This window comes from Aplysia californica, unplaced genomic scaffold, assembly GCF_000002075.1.
Source record: "Aplysia californica isolate F4 #8 unplaced genomic scaffold, AplCal3.0 scaffold00695, whole genome shotgun sequence".
Classification (NCBI taxonomy): domain Eukaryota; kingdom Metazoa; phylum Mollusca; class Gastropoda; order Aplysiida; family Aplysiidae; genus Aplysia; species Aplysia californica.
In genome coordinates this window covers 68,584-76,003 of record NW_004797965.1, presented here as the reverse complement: position 1 = coordinate 76,003, position 7,420 = coordinate 68,584, and the positions used below count along the sequence as shown (strand labels likewise).

General features: G+C 38.8%; 1 long non-coding RNA gene across 1 annotated transcript; it reads left to right on the top strand.

Annotated features, from left to right (window-relative positions):
* Nucleotides 1–861: 861 nt before the first annotated feature.
* LOC106013167 lies at nt 862–5,474 on the top strand. Its single transcript, XR_001185262.2, has 5 exons — nt 862–1,379; nt 2,304–2,360; nt 3,001–3,050; nt 4,113–4,204; nt 4,992–5,474. It is a non-coding gene; the product is annotated as an uncharacterized LOC106013167 (long non-coding RNA).
* The last annotated feature ends 1,946 nt before the right edge of the window (nt 5,475–7,420 follow it).

Sequence of the window (7,420 nt, the reverse complement as noted above, 5' to 3'; positions counted from 1 at the left end):
CACACACACACACACGCGCACGACAGATGAGAGGTGTAGACAGCACACCGATTTATCAATTTGTCGAGGCGATAACACATTGCCTATGGTCTGACAGCTGTTCAGGTAAACAGAGGAAATTGTCCAAGTCGGCCCCACACATAGAATTCTGTCGTGGCCCCTCACTGTCCAGGAGAACCGTGGTTGTCATACATTTAGGCGCTCTTCTTCTTCTTCTTCTTCTTCTTCTTCTTCTTCTTCTTCTTCTTCTTCTTCGATTTCATAAGGCCTATTGTCAACCAAAAATAAAGCCTTGCTACTATTTTGTAACCGTGATCAAACACACACACACACAAACACAAACATACACAAACGCAAACACACACACAGACACACACACACACACACACACACACTCACACACACATACACAAACGCAAATACACACAAACACACGGACACAAACACACTTGCACACACACACACACACACACACACACACACACACACAAACACTCACACACACGTCTTATTGGACTCATTGGCAATTCCTATAAGATAAAAATACCCATGCCAAAAATAGCATTGGGACGATCCAAGATTGAATTGGGGATTCCCCAGCATCTCTTCAAACTGTATACTAGGCTAATTGGCTTTTTCGGCCAAAAACAAGAGCGACTCTGCTTTTCTTTTTATACAGATAGTGTGTTATTCCTGACTCAAATTCCCTAAAGAAAAGTTACCCATAGGCTGGCATAAAAATAAAGGTCTTTTATGTCTTTCGTAAACCAGACTTGCTATGATAAATTAATTTTTAAGTGGATGTATTTGATTTATGTATGGTTCTTCTGGCAACCTTTTACCTCCTGTTCAAATATCATTCATAATTTCCTTAGAGGGTGATTTCCGGTTTCGAGTTGCTGGCTGCTACCATTTTAGTGTCTCTGCTGCTACTATAATATATATCTCTAAGCGACCACAACAATTGAAAATCCACTTGTGATAATCTTCTACCACATTGTCGGTAGTTTGCCTCTTGGCCGTTAAACCGCACAGCGTGCGCTGTCCCGGATTTCATTTGCTCTGTTCCAAGGAAATGAAGTGATGACCAGGATTCTCTTCTACTGGTTTTTCCATTCATAATTTAGTCATCATGATCTCCAGATTAGATATCTAGATCTAGAATCTAGGCACAGTACCGCGCCTATCGTTTTTAACAAAAGTTTGAGCGTGTTGGATATCTTAGAGATTCAGCTGTCTAACAAGTAACAAGGCCAACACCCCTCACTGATAAGCAAATAATTATACAGGCCTTATCGTATCTGAGCGAGTTTTCCATTCAGCAATTTGCACCACACAACTAGATATCTACGTGACCCGGTTTCTTTAATAAACACACGGTAAGATAAACTTATTGTAGTTCACTTAGACCTATCCTATCCTCAATGCCTACATTAGGCTACATCTCCTTAAATTCTGCCTTCTTCAGTGCCAGGTCTGAAAAATAAGACAAAACATGTTCAGTCACTGTTATTCGCCACTCATTCCACTGTTTGGATACTCTTGAACTTGAGTCTAGAAAAACGTTACTTTAATTCCCTGTCTTTTCGTCCCTGTCACTGTCAGCCATTTGTTCAAGTTCTTGGAATAAGTTCTTAATCTCTCTTCTATTTTTCCGCTGATCCGAGGGCTATATGTTCAAGGTGTCTGGATCAAGGCCTTTGTTCACCCCCGGCCAATGGAAGAGTCCTCGATCACAGCTGCGCTGTTTCTTCCAAATAATCTCTAGAGACATGAGTGGTCTCCATCCTATATACTTATAGTCGAACCTGCCATGACGGCCTCCTGTGTTATACGGACACTTTTCTCCATGACAGTGTGTGGCCGTTTTACACAGGTTTGACTGCTTGAGAACCTGCGCTAGGTTGCAGGGGGCAAAAAAGCGCTAGGTCTTGGTGGACCCAATTCTGAGACTAATTTGATTTGAAAGTGCACAACTCAACTCCTACCTGAAATATTTTTATTGTATTATTTTACTTTCACTCTGTCTCGTGCCCTATGCTGGTGGTTCATTTTTATCCATTTTATACACATTTTGTTTAGTGAAACTGTCACTAGTTTTTTAGAGTTTGAAATAATTGATGGTTTTTATTTGAAGTTATTATCCTTTCCATGATATATTTCACTAAGGCTCTTTGACAGACCATGTTTTTTCCTGGAGTTTTCTTAGGCGGAGACCACTGGATTACGTATATATAATATTTTAATTTTATTAATGAAATTGTCACAGGTCAAGTTTTGAAGATCTTTCATTTTTTTCACAGATACCTTTTTTGTGAGTGGTATAAAGAGGGGAATCATCAGGATGGGATGCATAAATGGTAAATTTTTAAAGTCTATTATTATTTTCTTTTATGTTTCTTTCAACCTGTAGCCTAATGCATTTTTTTTTTGTCAATGAAAATGAAAAATCCAAAGTAAGATTCAATTCAATGAATTTACGTATTTACTGGACCTGTTTTGAAGATGAAAGTGTAGAGAGAAGCATTGTTCCAACCATGGAGGTTTATTTCTTCTCTTTTTTTCTTGTCAATTTATCAGTTACATGTTTATATTTTAGCTTTCAATTAATTTTCATCAGATTTTTTTACTTTTTTTAAAAAACGAAAATGATTAAGAAAGTAGAAAATAGAAAAAAAATCCAGCATTCTTTTCAAAAACAAAGAAATGTTGGATTTTAATTACCTCTAACGGGTGATGCTTTACTTGTAATCTCCGGCAAGCCACTCCTAGTTGCTCATGGTCAGAACCGCTGTGCTGGTGAGCCGCTGTTAAATCTCTTTTACCAGGAGATCATTCGTTAGATGAAGAACTATCGAAAAAGGTTCAATTTTTTTTGTTTAATGACCAGTTGTTTCGTGACAATGATGTCAATTTCAGATTTTGTACCTAAATAGGGCTCCGGATAGTGGGTTTGCCTCCCCCACGGAGATAAAGAGTTAATATCTGTTTACTACACAGGTAAGACAGAGGCTACAAAAACAAGGAAGGACCGCGCAGTCTTCAGGATGGTACGTTTTTCCCTGATCTGAATTCTAATTGTGTCACTGCGCTTCTCCCGACTCCAACAAACATCATAGAATATACGTACTGTTCTTTACAGGCTGAATGATTATACACACAGTTCTTTACATGCTGAATAATTATACACACATTTCTTTACACGCTGAATAATTATACACACATTTCTTTACACGCTGAATAATTATACACACAGTTCTTTACACGCTGAATAATTATACACACAGTTCTTTACACGCTGAATAATTATACACACAGTTCTTTACACGCTGAATAATTATACACACATTTCTTTACACGCTGAATAATTATACACACAGTTCTTTACACGCTGAATAATTATACACACAGTTCTTTACACGCTGAATAATTATACACACAGTTCTTTACACGCTGAATAATTATACACACAGTTCTTTACACGCTGAATAATTATACACACAGTTCTTTACACGCTGAATAATTATACACACAGTTCTTTACACGCTGTTCTAGATACACACTGTTGTTTACACACTGTATACAGAATGAAGACACCTGGAAGAAGTTGGAGTATCTATTTTATACCTCTTGAAATGCTGAAGACAGACATAGGCACTGATGGTTCTCCACTCATCTTTCTACGTGGGTGCTCTAAAAAAATTACCTGTACTGTACTAATATTTTCTCTTCTCCCATTTGTTCAAATTCTCGTCAGTGAACTTTTCTTGGTCAACCTGTGTCTTTTGCCATCTAATTCTGGTACTAATTTTGTGGAGGGATTATTTAGATGGCTGGAGGGCTCCACTAATAATAGGCACATCCTGCTGTATTGACGCATGTACACGGCAAAAGAGTATCCCCCCCTGTCATAGCACAAAGTGTTTATACATGTGGCCTACAAAAATGAGCCGATTTTTGAGTTAAAGTATTCCGTCTGCGTTATATGCAAGGTCATGTTATGAGTGAGTGTAAATGTCATTTCCTTTCTTTTCCCTCTCTTCTGTCTGTCTGTCTGTCTTACTTTCCCTGAGCACTAAATGTTTTTTCACTTTTTTTTCCTTTGTGGACAGAAGCGGAACGTTTTGTGGATGTTGTGGTGTCGTATGAGCTTCCTGAAGGCTCCACCACGTACGAAACGTTCACCTTGAACCCAGCCATGACGGTGAGGAGATTGTCTGAAGAAAAAACAAAAATACAACTTGTGTCTTTCTTCTTACCGTTCGTGATTTCATTCACCTCCTCCTCTTTCATCTGGGAGAAGTGCTCTTAGATATGATGCAAAAGCAAAAAAACCCAACCAAAATGGACTAATGAAGATTACTTTTTTTTTTCAAAACTTTAAAGTCCATCTGAAATGGAACGAAAAGTATTCTCCAAAAAGTTCTATTCTTTCGATGAAGTTTTTAGTTCTTTCTATTCTTTCGATGAAGTTGTTAGTTCTTTCTATTCTTTCGATGAAGTTGTTAGTTCTTTCTATTCTTTCGATGAAGTTGTTAGTTCTTTCTATTCTTTCGATGAAGTTGTTAGTTCTTTGCTTTTTGCTTTTTCCTTTTTGCCATGTTTTTTCCCCAGCATGAAATGCCGGTTGACATGTCAATGAGAAATGTGTTTCTCTTTTGTCAAAGAGAGAATTTGTGAAAGAGTAGGCTCTTCTCTCCGAAATGTTCTATCTACTTTACATTAATTGTTTGGAATTTTTGTGAGTGAGTGGTTGAAGGGCACCATTGATAGGTGTTACCTCTTTACTTTTCCTCTGCTGTTTCTGTCTGTCTATCTGTCTATCGTCTGTCTGTCTGTCTGTCTATCGTCTGTCTGTCTGTCTCGCTTTTTCCCAGCACTAAATAATCATTGTTGTGTCAATGTACTTCTCTTTACTCAGCAGACAAAGAAACAAAACTCTGAGATTCATTTTGTGTGTTTTGTTTCGAATATTTTTGTTGTTGTTGCAGGTGGCGCAATTCAAGAGAGATGTGTCTGTACGTCTGCACCTGGAACTGAACCGTATTCGGATAGACAGTGGGAATGGAACGACAGAATTCCCTAACGGAAGCAGACTAGAAACTTTGGGCATCAAGAGCGGTTCTGAAGTGAGGGTCAGATCCAGATAATGGCGGCTAGTTTCTGTTGGAACCCGTGTTGGTTGTGTCGGTGGAAGTGTCTAGTGTGGACAATCACACCCACCGTTTGGCCGCAGTTTGTCTCTTTCTCTTCAACAAAGTCATGGGAATAGAGCAGGATAAGGTAACTTAGGCTTTGTGAGAACATCTGGGCAGAGAAATGAGGGACAAACCACGATTGATGATGTCTGATTGAGGTCTAGTTCTTGAAGAAGAAGAAGAAGAAGAAGAAGAAGAAGGAGAAGGAGCAGGAGAAGGAGAAGAAGAAGAAGAAAAAGTAAAAGAAGAAAAAGTAAAAGAAGAAGAAGAAGAAGAAGAAGAGAAGAAGAGAAGAAGAGAAGAAGACAGTAAAAGAAGAAGAAGAACAAGAAGAATGTGGAAGTGATTTTATTTTGGTCTCCATCTATGCACACCCTGAGAATGTTCCTGACTTGTTGAGATAGTCAAAGTGGCCTTGTACATAACATTAACATAGTACATGGATTGTGTTATTTTTCTACCTTTGTTTCTTAGCTTGACCGTAATGCCTACAGATGTCTGTGTTGTGGTGGTTAATGAGAGAGCTAGTTTGTTTATTGTTGAGTCTCTCTGTCTGTCTATCGGTCTGTCTGCTGGGATTTTATCTCCCTCTGTCGGTCTGCTGAGATCTTTTCTCCCACTCGACCTATGTTGGGCCCGACAGAATTGGCTCGAAGCAGCGTGTTTGCTAAATGATCCAAAAAACAAACAAACAATCAAAACATGTTTCAGGCAATTGTGTTATGACCACGATGAATTCATATAAATAGAGAACAATGGTTGTGTCATAGTGTTCTGTTGTGTGTAATGTGTTGTAGTGTTCTGTTGTGTGCAATGTGTTGTAGCGTTCTGTTGTGTGTAATGTGTTGTAGCCTTCTGTTGTGTGTAATGTGTTGTAGCCTTCTGTTGTGTGTAATGTGTTGTAGCCTTCTGTTGTGTGTAATGTGTTGTAGCCTTCTGTTGTATGTAATGTGTTGTAGTGTTCTGTTGTGTGCAATGTGTTGTAGCGTTCTGTTGTGTGCAATGTGTTGTAGTGTTCTGTTGTGTGTAATGTGTTGTAGTGTTCTGTTGTGTGTAATGTGTTGTAGTGTTCTGTAGGGTGTAATGTGTTGTAGCGTTCTGTTGTGTGCAATGTGTTGTAGTGTTCTGTAGGGTGTAATGTGTTGTAGCGTTCTGTTGTGTGTAATGTGTTGTAGTGTTCTGTAGGGTGTAATTTTTTGCAGTTTTTTGTAGTGTGTAATGCGGTGCATAATTCTTCTATATCTCTATGGGCATTGTTACAGATTCTTTTTTCTATACAGTTGAGAAGGCAGGGGGTCAGTGGGTTGTGTCCTGGGGCAAGACACAGTGACCTTAGATAAGTGACAGGCTGCTGCACGCCAGCAACCAACAACTGTGTTTGTGAGTCTGTCCAACAGTGTGTTTGTGAGTCTGTGTGTGTTTGTGAGTCTGTCCAACAGTGTGTTTGTGATTTGTTTTATGATTGTGGGACCAACTGGTTGCTTTTGAAGAGGTCACAGTTGTCTCTCAAGACATGGTACCCTGTTCCTAGATTTTAAAAAAATGTGATTCTTGGAAGCAAGTGGTTCACTCCTTTACTTCATTACCAGCATTTTTGTTCTTTGGTCTTTTGATAGAATTTTCTCCCTACTGCATGTCAGGTATACTTTCTACCACAGTTTGAATGTCTTTTCATGGACAACGTGTGGAGGGTATCTTTCACTCTTTGCTATATCTTTCTACTTCTTTACTCTCCCCTTACTTGTTTCTCCTTTTTTTCTTCCACTGAAGAACCGCAGTCGGATTTGCATAAAATTCCTTTTTTTTCTCCGATTCTGTTTCCATTGGTCTTATGTAACTTATGGTAAATGACATGAAAATTACCAGGTTTATTTTTAGTATTTCTGGAACACATTATCTCGACATGAAAACATCAAGATTTATTTGCCGTTGTATATGTAAGCAACTTATGGTAATCTGTCCCCGTAGGATTATGCGATTGTGCGGCCGCAGCGCGCCCGCGTTTTTTTTGCGTAATTCTGCAACATTTGCATAATTTGGGATTATCCGCGTTTCCCCCCTTTTTTTCACAAAATAGTGAATGAATGCCTCGCCACGTGACTAAAGGGGCGTAATCACCGTAATAACTCTCATTTAAGTGAAAAGTTGGTTATTTCCCTTGTTAGAAGATCTTGGTTATGGGTTGTGATTTTGTTCCTTGAGCATGTTCAATTTTCCAATCC